Source organism: Gallinula chloropus (genome assembly GCF_964237585.1).
Source record: "Gallinula chloropus genome assembly, chromosome: 5".
Lineage (NCBI taxonomy): Eukaryota > Metazoa > Chordata > Aves > Gruiformes > Rallidae > Gallinula > Gallinula chloropus.
Window position 1 is genome coordinate 80,382,769 of NC_140090.1, and position 13,810 is coordinate 80,396,578.

Genomic DNA, 13,810 nt, shown 5'->3' on the forward strand with positions numbered 1-13,810 from the left:
AGAGGTTAGCACGGGCACAGGAGCTGGGCTCAGCTGTGGGATCCTCCACAACGTGAACAGGAATTTGTCATCTCAGGGTCAGGAAGACAAAACCCTTCCTGAGGACACGCTGTGTCTGAGGAACACCCTGTTTCCTGCTCAGAAAGGATCATCTGTTCATGAATGTCCACCTTCCCCAGAGCTGGAAATTATCCTGCCCTTTTCAAACCAACACCTGGAATGAGTTTATCAGCATATTCAACCCCTAAAGCCCCCCAAAACCAGCATTTCTCCCAGATTTAGGCATCTGCACTGCTGTTGGTAGGGTTAGACAACAGAAACATCGCTCCATGTGTCCTATGGACTGTCACCAGCCCCTAGAATAAAACACATTATGATAAAGCAATGTCCCTCAGATGGGCTGCTGGATCCAGGATCTCCAGAACTATATGAGACAATTAACGCCCTGAGATTTCACGTATGCAGATAGATAGTAGCAGACTCTGGTTGCAGAACCAGAGGAAAAAAAATCAAGGCTTCATATTTTCAGAAGAAACTAAGAATTTGGGATGTTCTGAGCCTGAGACATCTAGAAGGAGGATCTGGTACTGAAAAGTGTTTGCTGTGCAGTCACTCAAAACCCCCCCTCTCTCAAATCTGACCTTCCAAAAAACCATTAGTTCTATGTCAGTAACCACTTTTGGGAAGAAAAGTTCCAAATACTGGTAGGAATAAAAGAAAAAAGAAAAGAAAAAGGAAGCAAGGCAGTGAAAAGGGATTCTCTTCATCATCCCCTCTACTAGAGGACTCCATTGAAAACAAAGTGAAAGGAGAAGCATATTGAATGAGTCTTAGGGAGTCGTTTTAGCAGGGAGTATGGAACAAGCTGCTGCTAATGGAGGAGATAAAAATCAAACAAAGAACCCCAATGACCCTAGATAGCATGACTTGGGGAAGATAACAGGCCAGGCAGAGCTGAAACTGAAATATAAAGGACAGAAAAGTAAGTCCACAGAGGGGAAAGAGTCAGAGCCCGTAGTGAACAAGTGGGGTGACAACCTCATTTATACTGCAGCCCTTTTACACTTATTGCAAGGCCCGTGATGGCTCAGTAATTATCCATCAGCCAAGGGAAATACCCCCCATGCAGGAGCTGAGGATGCTACAGACATAAGTGGGAATGGGGATGCAGTGTTTGGGAGGAGGGCAGTGCACATCAGTGCTGGGCTTGGAGGGCAGGCTGGGGAACCCACGGTAAATCCCACAGCCTTCCAGAGCCATTGCACCATTTCATTCCTGCACCCTAACGCTGGGAGAATGAAAAGGTAGTTTAAAGTCACCTTAGGCCCCCCTGGGAAGCAGAAGCACAGAAGGCTGTCAATGTGTTGAGGTAGAGCAGCTGAGAGGCTCTGGAGAGAGAGAGCTAAATGAATAGAAACTTGTTAAATGATGTGAGTTAATGAGAGCATTTTGGAATTAACCAGCTTCCATGACTTTAAATAAAAGCCCAATGTCATTTTAAATTAGATTTTGTACATTTTTTAAACCATTATTTATTTATTTATTTCACGAGGTGCCTTGGTGGGAAGATGGAAGCGTTAAAATTTCATCTCCCCAATCCACTAGTGGTCAAATACCAGTACTTCTTCTTCACAATGAGTTCTGGAAGATGGGGATGGTGGCAATGACCAAGGTTATTACCAAGGCATGGGGAAAACACTCCGCCACTGGTTGTGGGCGTGAGGAGCTGAAGTCTACAAGAATGAGAACGTAGGTGATGGGGCCACCATTCTCTGACCCTACAGCATCACAGTGCTCACTCTAATCCTTCCCTGGAGTGAGGCTTTTGCAGAGCGTATTAGCACTCAATGGCTTGGCAGCCCTGCCACGTCTCCCACCTTGGTGCCATGCTGTTGGCTGGGACTGATAAATAGAAGTCAGTTCCTGAGTCATCCCTGTGCCATAAGATTTCCAGATATATTTTGGATGGTGATTTTCAGCACCAACTGCATACTCACAGCAGCTACACTTTCTTCAAACCACCTTAGAAGACAAACAGCCCAGTGGGGTAGGCACCAACCTGGGACTCGGACAGCTGAGGTTCACGTTTATATGTTCAGGATGAGCTCAGAGAGATCCTCAGATCTCATGGCTTCCAAAGTTCTGATCCAGGTTCATTTCCAAGATCTCCTGAACCCATTCTGTCTTGCTTCCTTTGCGTTTTGGTTTCCTGCAGGTACAGAGTGGGGATGCTGGCACTGCCAGCCTCGCGAGATGAATGTGAAACGAGAGGCTCTGGCGATGCCCCTGGCACCAGAGTAACAGATGCTATAAAAATACCTTCGTCAAATATAATTAATGTTGTTACTTTATTAGGAAAGAAAAAGCCCATGATGGTGATGGGTTAGTGCAACCCTTTCTGCAGCAGGGTGCAGAGATGTGAGCAAGGCAGTTACTGCAGCACAATCACACCATGGACAAGAGACAATCCTGGGATGGGCAGGGAGATCCCCCAAGGAATTTCTAAGTCATGCCAAGATATGATGCATGGGCACCAAAAGCAACACAAGCTTGCCATACAGAGTCACAGAATTGTAGGGGTCAGAAGGGACCCCCAGAGCCCATGGGGTCCAGCCCCCTGGCCAAGCAGGGTCCCTAGGACAGGTCAGGGCTGGAATCTCTCCAGAGAAGGAGACTCCACACCCCCTGGGCAGCCTGTCCCAGGGCTCCCTCACCCTCACTGGGAAGAAGTTCTTCCCCAGATTGGGGGGGAACTCTCTGTGCTCCAACCTGAAGCCATTGCCCCTTGTCCTGTCCCCACAGACACTGAAAAGGGGCTGCCCATTCCCCCTGCATCCCATACTTGAGATCTTTATAAACATTAACAAGGTCCCCCCCTTAGTCTTCTTCTCTCCAGGCTGAACAGTCCCAGCTCACTCAGCTTTTCCTCACAGGGGAGATGCTCCAGGCCCTTCAGCATCTTTGTAGCCTCCTCTGGACTCTCTCCAGGAGATCCCTGGCTTTCAATACCAGGGAGCCCAGAACTGGACACAACACTCCAGTGTGTCCCAAATGTATACCCAAATAATCCACTTTGGGTGAGATCCTGGTGTCCTAAAGAGTCTCCAAAGCCAGATCTTGGGTGTTAATGTTAAAGAGGAAGATGTGACTGCAATGTGGACAGCTAAGACCAGGGAAAGAAGCCACCAAGTGATCACAAAATGGACAAGGGGATAGAAGGACACTGTGGGGGGGCACAACAAGCCCCCCAGCAGTCCCTGCATAGAGCAGACAGCTCCCCGAGTGCACACTAGCACAGAGCCACAGTAAACTTAACACCAAGTCACAATTTAAAAATTCACAGAGCTTTTATATGATAATTACTGTTATTATAACTGGCCCATGAAATAAACACCTCTCCCAATTATACAAAAGGCACAAGGTCCTTAAGAGACAGAAATCTCACCATAAGATCTGCTGCTTTCCAGCACAGCGATATAGAGGGAGAGGAGTGCAAGATGAATAATAATAATGTACATATAATGTATGTTTTAATTAGCTAAAGGTAATCAAATGAGGTTTGTCACGATTATATTAAGGTCAGGTCTCCACATGGTTTCATCAACAACATATTAAGACAAGGGAGGTGATGCCAAATTGGGGTTTAAACCTAATCAACATAATTAAACAAAGCAAGAACATGTGTTTAGAGCTACACCCATTTTACTGATCTCTCTATTTTAATTACTCTTGTAGAGTAAATATTAGTACCAAAATAACTCTTAATTAAATTTTCCCCATACAAACAGAAAACACAATCTTCTTTTAATTTGCTATTTTTTTGTAAAAGGGATGTACAATATCTAGGTCTCCTGCAGTCGAAACCATTTCAAAAGTGTGCTCAAATTATGCTAAACAGCCTAATACATTCCAATGTATTGACATACTGACTTCTAATGTGTGGGAAACGGGAAACTACACTGGCCTAAAAAAGTCATGGGAAACCATAAAAACAAACTAAGCACAATTTCAGCTGATTGGATGCTTCCTTGCAAGAAGCCCTGAGTTTCTAAATACAAAATGTGGACATTGAAATGTGGTCAAGTTATGACTTAAATTAGAAAAACATGTTTTCTTAGGTTTCTATCTTGCAATATTTGGCACGACTCAGACACTGGGGAAAGAGTTATGTCAGTAAGGTTTTCAAAAGTGCCTAAGTGGCTCTGCCCTAGGTTACACTGAAATGGGACTTAGCTACTCAGAAGTCCACAGAACAACAGTTTTAAGGGCTTACAAATGTTTGTAGGTGTCTAACAAAGGTATGTGGGCATTTTCAAACTAATTTAAGTGTTTTTAAGATTCTGACCTGAAGATGATGACAGCCCACTGATGTCTACTCTGCATAGAGGGCTACAGGTGCTCTAAAAAGTACCAGTCTTAGGAATAAACCCAATATCCACTCAGGTGAACTGTTTCACACCAGTGAAAGCCTGCTGACACCTCAGGGAGTTTTTCCCAGTTTAGCTGCATAGGGAAAACCAGAACCAGTACCCTTAATAGTTTTAAGTTAATAAATACAAACTGAAGACCTCCAGGTCCTCTTTGGCAGCTGTGATTAGCAAAAAGGTTGTGGTGTATTGATGTGGAATCATAGAATCATGAAATCATGGAATGGTCTGGGTTGGAAGGGACCCCAAGGGTCCCAGAGCTCCAACTCCCTGCCACAGGCAGGGACACCAACCTCCAGGCCTGGAGCTACACAAGGTTGCCCAGGGCCCCAGCCAACCTGGCCTTGAACACCCCCAGGGATGGGGCACCCACCCCCTCTCTGGGCAGCCCCTTCCAGCCCCTCACCACTCTCTCTGCAAAGAACTTCCCCCCAATCTCTCCTCTCCCCCTTCCCTCCTCCAGCTTCACTCCAGCCCCTTGTCCTGCCAGTCTCTGCCCTTTAACAAGCTGATTCCCCTCCTGTTCCTCTGCTCCCCTCAGGGACTGGCAGGCTGCAGTGAGGTCCCCCCACAGCCTTCTCTTCTCCAGGCTGCACCTTGTTTAGAAAGGCTGACATTGGAACTTTTTGCTTGAAAAGAAGGGTAACTAAAATACCCACCAGCATGGAGGCTTTTTCTGCCACTGGGCTCCCAGGTAGCACAGCAAGAGTTAAAAACATAAGGGCAGCAAGTTGTGGAAGCCCCACACCAGGCAGCCTGCGCAGCGCTGAGCCGCAGAGCGAGCCCTCCGGAGCGCACCGCTGGCAAGCGCTGGCATGAAAAGGACCCCAAATGAGTTAAGAACTCTTCCACTCCATCATGAAGAATTGTTCTCTAGAGTAACCACCAGTGGGGAAATGCTTAAAACACTTACCATATGTGGCTAAGAAGGGTCTAATTTGTCCATTTGGAAATTTTGCCTCTTTTGAAAGGATAGTTAATTTAAAGTAATTTATTTCATAGGTGAAGCTTTATTCAGAGTGGTTAATACATCACCCTTGGTTGCCTGAACAATTAGAAATTGTCACCAAAGAAAAATGTCACAGTTCATGTAAATAACTATTTACCTAAAGGAAATGGGAATCCACAAGAGTCAGCATACTTTAATGAGCCATGACAATAGGAGAAAAAAAAAAAAAAAGAAGGGAAAAAAAAAGCCAAAGTACACTGCATCTGCTAAAGCTGACATTGCTTATGGTAAAAATTGGCCAAAACAACTATTATTTGTTTATTTTCGTGTCAGAAATAATGCAGCTTGAAATTTTCAACAGGCAACATGCTTCCATACCATTTGTTACTCCTAATGGCCTAATTGTTCTCCTGGCAGAAATAAAAAATTAGGGCACTTATGTCATTTACCTAAATTTCTAATTAATGCAATGGTAATAGGGAAACTGGAGCAGAAGAAAGGAAAGAAAAAAAAAAAAGAGAAAAGAAAAAGTTGAGTGAAAAATGTTTCTCCTGCCCTGCCCATGATTTGTCTTTGTTAACTTCCCTACAATCTCTCCCTCTGTAACAGCAGGTAGACTGATCTCTGCAGGGATGCTTCCAAGTTTCCCAACTGGACAGAAGTATCCTGGCCATTGAAAAAACATGATTCCTTCTGCCTCAACCACTGAACAGGCACAATAAAAGCACCAACTGAAGCACAATGTTCTTTATGCTGCCCCAAAGGAATGTGCCATTAAAATGATGGAAGAAATATTATTCAAAACCAGCTGAGAAATCGACACTTTGGGCGGCGATTCCACCCGCGAGTTGGGCGCCGCTCCGTGCCCATCCTGCAGAGCACACCACAGCCAGGACGTGCCCTCCTTAGGATGCAGGATGAAGAGTAAATTTGACTTTGCATTTCAAACCATCACCTCCAGAAGGCAGGGGGTGATTTCTCTGCGCTGTTTTAGCAGGGAGCAGTAAACTGCCAAGGTGCTTTCCAGGCCACTCGATTTTAGCTTATGTCGCTTCACCTTATTACAGAGGGGAAAGGCATCAAAATGCATCCACACACTTTGGAAACACCTCTAAAACCGTCTTGAATTTACTTTGTCCTGCAGTATCAGCAAGCGCCCACCGTTTTCTCAATATTTATTGTTAAAAGGACATGGAGGAGGCTGGAGGCAGCCTACATTTATACCTAAATTTATGCCTCGTTCTGTGACATGGTGCCATACGCTGATCGTGACACCAGAGATGCCATTTAAATATTACTATCAGGAAATGCACCAAAGCAGAAAGCTGAGGCAATTTTAAAAGGAGCCCTAAAACAGAGTTTTTCCAACGAGGGCTCCAGCAAAGGCCAGATGGAGATGGGCTCCCATAGCTCAGACGTGCTTTCACCTGCCTGAGGTACCACAAGGGTACCATAAAAATGTTAAGGAAGTGATGGGTTTCTTATCACTTCACAGAACTTTTCTTGTGGAAGACATATTCAGGGAGGACCATAAGAAAACAGCCAGTAAACCAAATAACTTTACACATGCGTGTTGGTAAAATGTGCTAATTTTTCTACCATTGCTTGAGGTGCTTTCCTTAAGGACCAAATGGAAACAAAGAAGAAGGCCTGAGATTCAAGCCTCTCCGAAATGTGAGCTCAGTCATGGGTAAACGTCAAGGTCTGCTGAAGGCTCCCATGGGGAGTTCATCTTTGCAGTGGGTGAAAAGGCTTTGCTGCTTCTGACCACATCTTAATCCGGGGACCCACATCCCAAGCACATTCCCAGCAAGTTTTCCCCCTGAATCACTGTTGGTTTAAAGCCATTTTTGCTCTCAGACAAGGTGAATCCCCTGCTCTTCCATGAGCTGGACCATCCTGCCTCTGCCAGACCTTGAATCACAGAATCACAAGGTTAGAAAAGACCTTTAAGTTCATCGAGTCCAACCGTTCCTGTCCTGTGCTGACCCAGATCCCTGAGCACCTCATCTCCCTTCTGTTAAACACCCCCAGGGCTGGGGACTCAACCACCTCCCACTGATTGCCATCAGATGCTCCCATTAGCATCCAGGTGGGACCTTTCAAGAGCTACTTGGAAATACCAGCCCAGTGAACCTTTACTTTCTGCCATCAACAAGCCCTCAACACCCCCAGGTCCGAGCCACCACGGCGAGGTCATCCTGGCTGGGAGCAGCCCCCCAGGATGAGGCAGGGATGGACACCACCTCCCCAGCTCTGCTTCCCCACTTGGGCCTTAACGTATCCTCCACAGCCTGGGAGCTGATTTGGCACGAGCGATGTATAAACACGGAGCTTACAATAGCATCGGGAACTGGCAGGAGCTGAACTCCAGCAGCACTAGCAAGTATTGCTAAAATAAACATGTTATAGGCAAAGGTCACGCTGCCTGTTAATATAAAGGCTGCGTCTTGTATAATGCATTCAAATGCTGGAGTGAGAGAGGGAGATAATATGATCCATTTGCCAGATTCCTCCTTTTAGTTGTAACACGAAGCCATTCTGGGCTGGAATGACCCAGAGATGATAATGAAGCGGATGATGATGCCATTGCCTGTGATAATGGTGTGACAGGGAGAATACCCTGGAAAACTGCACGAGCTGATAAGTGTAAAGGTATAAACAAACCAAAACAATACGGACTTATAGACATCAGTGCAGAACAAAAGAGAGGGGGGGGGAGTTAAGCCAACTGATCAACATTTTATAAAAAAGAATGAAGAAAAAAAAAAGGAAAAGAAAAAAAAAAAGACTTTGCAAGGGCGACTTTTTCCAGCAGTTTTTGGTAGCACAGTGCATCTCCCTCCCGAATCCCAGCCCTTCCCAAGAACAGAAGGCAAACTGCCTGGCACCGCGGGGGGACCGCCTCTCCCTTCCCCGGGAACAGTTTGTAGCAAACAGGCCGCGATATGAAAATGTATTTAATGCAATTAATAATTTAAGAAGTGAGAGCATGTGCTCTCGGAGAGTTAAATGCTTGTCAGAGTGATAGATGCACGCTTCACCACCAATACATTTCCTATGAAGAGCAGAGGGATTTTGCAAACTTGTGCTGACCTTGGGTTGCGGTATATAGGAGGCAGATTGCAAAGGCAAGGCCTGCTTGTGGTGGGAGAGCGCGTCAGCTCTCAATTTACAGCCCTTTCCCCAATTAAAGGACTGTAAAAACATTAAAATTAATGCAGTCTTAACTCCAGAGCAGGCTCTACTTTCTTAATTAGTGCATAATTATTCAGTTTTTGATATCCTGGAAAATTATCACATGGAAATTATTTTAGGCACAGTAACAATAGCAAAAATCTCCCTACCACCCGCCCCCCCCCCCCAACTCGATTAACATGTGGAAGTAATTAACACTTTATTACAGTGAAAATACTATTACTGCTAATGTTTAATGACTTTTGCCATTGCATCATAAGCAGGAAATTTAGAACACTACAGAGCAACGGTCTGCTATAAATATAGTACAAAGATTATAAACCAGCGTCAGATGATTCGCACTAACAGCGTTTAAGACAGGGGTATGACATACAATACGTTTCCAAAATGTCACATGCAGGAAATATAATTTTCTTGATAAAGTCCACTCCATACAGAAAAGCAGGGAGTGCAATAACTGTAGGGATGCGTACAGTGTCGGCAGCAGCGCTGGAGTCCTTGTAAAAGCCTGTTGTTAATCAAATTGAAACATAAAACCCCAAGCATAAAGTTATTTTCTCATAACAGTTTAATAGAAATTTCCAATCAAACAAAGGCCAAAAAAAAAGTGTTATTACGACATGAAGTTCCTTGTATAAACAACTTAAAATGAAGTAGGGGAAAGTTTCATGGGATTTATGGATTTCTTTATTTTTGTTATTTAGAGCCGATGTCTACTGTAGATCTCCTATAAATGTCTTGAGAAATTACATGCCAGCTTCAGATGATTCACACTAGCAGCAATTAAGATGCTGAGTCCACGTAAGTGTCGAAGAGGTCAGTGCTCAGGAAATATCATTTCATTCCAGCTGGTGTGATGGAGCCAAGAGTGGCGGAGACGAAAGGAGACCAGAAGGGATGGAGACGGCTTCGTCTCGAGCTGGGCTTCTCCGTGGCTGTGACAAGGCTGCTCCAGATGAGTAGAACTGGGGCTGGATGTTTACCTGAATGTTTCCCTCTCAAAATGGAAATAGAAAAGTGTGTTTAGTATCCAGCCCAGCCAAACAGACAACAGCCTTAAGAAATGCAACACTGTAACAACAAAAAGAAACCCCAAACCCAAACAAATATAGAAGGAAAGAAACAGAAAACAAAGCTGACCCTGTGAACCTGGGGAGAGCTGTGGAAAGTCACACTTTGCTTATTTGCTACTGCTCACGTTGTGGGACGGAGAATTAATGAAGATGAGCACTGATCACGATTCAATTCATGGACTTGTTTTAAATCTTAGCATTCTGTGCACGTAGCTCACTGGGCTTTCCCCTTTTAAATATTTTTCTTTAACACACATTCTCTGAGCTGGACGGGTTTCAATGGCTAGTTAATGCTGTTCATAAATTAAGGGACCTCTTGCTTTAGAAACATCTCCCCGACCCATCGGCCGTGGATATGGAGAGGAAGAATTTGGCAGGAGGATGCTGAATATAAATTGCTCTTTTGGAAGCACCTCTTACCAGCCAGCGTCTGGAGCCAGCATGCAAGGAGAATTCACCTGAAGTGGACACAGCTATTCGCTCTGGGATTAACTTGTTGCGGTCGCAAATGAATCATGAAACCAGCTTTGGCAAAGCTGAGCCCGGACCCCGCCGTGGAACCGAAATAATGTATGTGAAAAACCTGAACTGGATTACCAGGCCATCTGGAATGCATTCGCCTTGTGCATTAGGAGTAGCAGTTTCCTTGACAGAGGTTGTGAAATATTAGAATTCCTAATGGAAGAAATATGGTAGTGCAAAATGACACAAAAATCACACAGCCTCATTCCCTGACACGGAACAGTGAGAATGCGAATCTTTCTCTCAAGGGTGCTCTATCAATCCTGTGCAAACAAGGCACTTGGGCAGGCAGAGCGGGGAGCGGACAGGGGTTAACCCTTCCACACCACCACCGCCGCCACGCAGGGCAGGAGAGACCTTTTCTCTTTGGGGAGGCCAAAAATGGGAGGAAATGACGGCAGCATCAATCTGCACAGGGCAAGGGGGGTACCTGCAGCATGGGCAACCTGAGGTTACCCCCAGGGACAGACTCCTGCCACTCTCACGCTCCTCTGGGGAGATGTGTAAGACACTTCTAACCCCCCTCCTTTGGTAAACACTACCTCTGTTTCACACCAAAAGCAGGGGGATCCATCCCAGTAAGCCTGCAGACAGGGTGACAAAGTGCCACTGGGGAGATGCTGCACCCAACAGCAGCCAGTGTTGTGCTCACAGTATCTTATTTCCAAGGTCTGTGGTGGTAGGTCAGCCTCGACTCTGGCAGACTTGACCCACGATAGGTTTGCTGCACTAACATCTGCGCCACTTCGCGATTTACCTTCAAGTGATGAATATTTTCCTGGACATCATGATTTACTGGCTAAAAGGCTATGGCTGGGACTCTCCCAAAACACGTACGTGCAGATATTGGGCTGCCCCCAGAGCAGCTGGTGACCCCCACCTAGGAAGGAACTCCAAAGTCTTCATGTTTTATCCTTAAAAAGTCACAGTGCATCCCCAGGTCAGCCAACCTACACCACAGACACGAGTGTCTGCAGAGGTGGTGTAGTGCCCATAGCGTAGCATGTGTGATGGAAGTGGATAAATTAACTTTAATTTCATAATGAACTTAGTTAATTTGCACTAATGACTGAGAGGGGCACCACAGATTGTCAGATTTTGTGAACTCACCTAGGAGAAGATCAAATGATCACAGATATGCTCTGAACAAAGTCATTTGTCCCCCTCATTCAGTATCATTTAGTTTATGGCAGCAGCTTATTCCACCCACAGACAGAAAACTGAGTAGCTAAAAGCTGCTGTTTCCACTGCTGCTTTCCCAAGATGCTGAAGAGGAAAACCATGCTGCAGGTCTGCTGCTGCTGGTGGCCAGGACTGTGGGGATGAGGTGGGATGTTTGGTGGGTTTAGTTCCAATGGCTGGGTGCCTTACACACATGCATTCCCAACCAGGGGTGATTAAACTCAGACGCTCTGAGCGAGTACAACATGAGAGTGTTCAGAGGAGGTTGCAGACCTGGAGCAGGTATGTATAGAATCTATGTGGATTCTCTGGAGTCCTCTTGGACAAGGAGCACCTCTAGCAGCACCTAGCTGATTTAGGAACCCCAACATTTTCGGTTTCAAGTGCTTTTCAAAACCCCATCCCTAGTCTCCTTCATTGTCATTTCTAAGGCAGACGAAGCTGCTGCTCATTGCCACTTCCCTGCAGAAAAGGGAATAACTCCAAGATAGATTTTCTGTTTAGGAAATAGATCTGGGTTGAATTATTCAAAAAGGCTAACAATATCCAGCCCCAGAAAACTAAGAAAAGGCATCGAAGACTCCAGAGCTAAGGGGCTTTTACACAGCAGCCAATTGTTATGACTCCTTTTAATTAAATACAAATGAATTAATTGATATGAAGTACTGCTAGGCAATTATTTTGCTGACATTTTGTCTCTTTTGAGACACACTTGTTTACTGCATCTATCATCTGCCAAAGCCTACCACCATTCAGCACTATTTTCAACATATACTTAAAGAGTTAAAACTAAGTTTGTACCATCAGAAACTTTTACATTAATTCCATATTTCTGTTAATGGTACACACATTAGACCCAATAGTATTTACATTTTTTAATCCATCCCCCGTCCCTAGGCCATCATTGTACATGAGATATTGCATCTTAATGAATTTTTCTGGTTAAAGATTTTTAAATAAATGAATAAATAAATAAGTAATGAAACCCTGATTTTTATCTCACTGTACACAAGTTTACTGGTTGATTTTAGGCTTTTTTCTTTCTTGCTTTCTGGTTTGCAATGAAATATTCTCATCGTTTTCCAAAGATAGGCTTGAAAGTGCAAAAATGATAGCTGGTTTTGGCAGAAACCTGCAGCAGCAGCAGTGAGCAGTCGATTAGCCCTTAAGCAGTAGGTAGGTAGAGAGGTAAAAACAAAGGGTTGTCTGGAAACCTGTAACTGGCCAAAACAATCCTCTGATTACTTTAAGGAATTGCTGTGCTCGAAATAGTGAGTGACACACCCTCCAGTACACGTGTGATCCATTTTTCCTGACTCAATGACACGTCCCCCAGTGATTCAAACATGAAAAGCGACTTGAACCCTTCAGAGAGAAGCACAATCCATTTCAGTGCAAGGAGGAGGAAAAGCTTCTGCAGGGCTTTTAAACCACCTTTGGTGTGCCACAGGCTTGGCTCTGTGCTAGGAAGCAGCTCCTGGAAAGCAGCAAGCCCTCAGAGAGCTGCTGGATGTGAAGCAGGCTGTGGACATCCAGCACCCTCCGAAGTTGAGCCCTCACCTACCAGGCCAGCAACCATCTGAGCTGCCCAACTACCTGATGCTTTTCTGTTGTGTGCATCACAATAAATAGCAGGCTGGAGAGTAATTTACCACTGGTGAACTAAGTTAGCCTACTGGAGCATGAAGAGCCTTGAGACAGATAACCTGAAGCTTTGCACACACATTTAAAACCCCAAGCACTTGGCATAGGTGTCAGACTCCAGCTACATGTTACACTGTGTGCAGAGGGATTATTGCCACTAATGAAGACCTGTTCTTAAAAAAATGAAAAGTCAGGTACCCAGATATGGTCTTCTACTCCAACATGGTCTTCTGCCCAACAAAGCACCATGAACAAATCAGTGGTACGTGCTAAAATCCTCCCTATCACATGTAAATAATGAGACTGTTCCTTTGCAGCACTGCAGTGATTATGCCATCAAAAGTAATGCATATTTTGCTTGATTTGTAACCATTCCTACCACAGTACTCCCATCTCTCGCCATCGAAGAATCATGAATCAGATTCCCTAAATCAAGTGCTTGCAGGAGACAGGAACGTACCTACTTTGGGCCATATGAGTTTGTACAGAATGAGTTGAATTTTATGGGATGTTCCCTTCAATCCCTAACTCCATAGTCCTATTTTCTCTAGATGAGGGGGCTTTTGTGTACTCATACCACTCTAGGACCTGGGATTTTGATATGCCTTGAGTCTATCTGTTTCCTCTTCACATTCGGGCTATCAGCAAGCTCCTATAACCTGTCCTTCTGATCAAAGCCCAGGAATGGACATGCAAAAACCAGCTCGAGGAGAGTGCCTCTGCTTTTCCTATTTACTATCACCAGGAGAGACGTTTTTACACATTAATCACACTTAGAAGACTTAGCAAAAGCCATCAGTCACTTAGCAAACTGC